Below are 1,491 nucleotides of genomic sequence, written 5' to 3'. Positions count from 1 at the left end.
TGCCACAGCCCTGAAATTTCTCCAAAACTTTATAATACCCATGATAACTACACCTTTGACTGGAACCAATTTTCCCTTTTATGCCCTACGAGTACAAACTAATATATAGGAAGATGTCTTGGCTTAGACATGGAAACAGTTTTAGCACTGTGAAGTCACCATGTACCAAAGTATATGCCAAAGGTTTATAACTTGTATAAAATAACAAATCCTCATATTGGTCATCTGAAGATGAAGACAGATAATAAATGTTAACCCACTCTCCTCCCTTAATATTAAACAAAAAATACACATGGGAAATACAGAAATTCAAATAGAATTTATACAAACCTGTCATTAATTGTGAATGAGAAACTATTTCTGGGACAGCATGGTTGATAAATGAGGCAGACAAGAGTCAGAAGGCTGGTTAGTTTTCCCCTCCTTTTTCTGCTTCTTCTTCATTCCTTGGGTATCTGATGTCCACAATGCTAACTTGTCTCTCAGTAACTACATTATTAGCATACTCTTTTTCTATGAGCCTTCACTTAATGTATCAAGTTCAGCAATGACTTCATCAAAAGCTGTCTTTGCAAGAAAGCAAGATTCCTTTGGGGAGTTTAGAATCTCATAACAGAACACTGAGAAGTTAAGGGCCAGACCTCTTCTCATAGAATGCATTGGCTGCATTTCCTTTTTGCTGATCTCAAAACTTTCTTGGTATGCTTTTTTGACTGATTCACAATCCCTTTCTTGTCATCACCAGTAGGAACCTCAGCCAAGTAGTGATAGCAGTCTATCTTCATTTTCAAATAGAAGAATTTGCTCTCTGCTCATGAAGAATTAGGGATCAAGTACTTTTCCAAGAGAGAACGTACATCATTGCAGATATCTCTTAGCTCGTTCTCAATTCTTTATTTGTTCTTGCAGCATATGCTGCTTTTTTTCAGCACCTTCCATCTTTTGCTCAATACTTGAAATGACCCTCCATGGGTCATTTGAACAAATGAGTTCGTATGGGTTCCTATGAGCAACTGAGAGAAAATTCCTTTCCTGATTAGATAATTCAGCTCCTTTCTCAGTTACAGACTACATGGAGGCTGCCATGTCACCATATCACTCAGCCTGCTTAGCCACTTTGGCCTTCTGCACCAGCTCATTTGTATCCATGACTGGATGTTCTGTGTCCAGAGTAAGTGGTGGAGGACACACAGTAGTTTAATGGTCTCTGTATAGTGGAAGCAGCAGCCTTGAGGTTGACACTCTGTCCCTGGACCTCGCAGCTAACAAGCTCCAGTGGCTTTGCAGACAGGGCTTCCTCCTATCCAATTTCATTGTTTTTACATCACCTATATCCTTAATTCACCCTGAAATTTTCTCAGTCAGTGAAAGAACATTTTGATTTTTACACATGTTTTGTCATTTGAAAATGATTTCATGTCCAGACATTATAGTAACATGACTGTGGAATTTATGTTTTGAAACAATATTGTCTATGGAAGTGTGTATGGT

General features: G+C 38.4%; 1 pseudogene; it reads right to left on the bottom strand.

Moving 5' to 3' along the window:
• Positions 1-354: 354 nt before the first annotated feature.
• On the bottom strand, positions 355-1,162 carry LOC138830034 (14-3-3 protein zeta/delta pseudogene; annotated as a pseudogene).
• Positions 1,163-1,491: the final 329 nt, after the last annotated feature.

The sequence above is a fragment of the Dipodomys merriami genome, unplaced genomic scaffold (assembly GCF_024711535.1).
Source record: "Dipodomys merriami isolate MVZ:Mamm:240054 unplaced genomic scaffold, mDipMer1.0.p SCAF_181, whole genome shotgun sequence".
NCBI lineage: Eukaryota > Metazoa > Chordata > Mammalia > Rodentia > Heteromyidae > Dipodomys > Dipodomys merriami.
The sequence above is the reverse complement of the archived record's forward strand: the minus strand, read 5'-3'. Positions and strand labels throughout refer to the sequence as shown.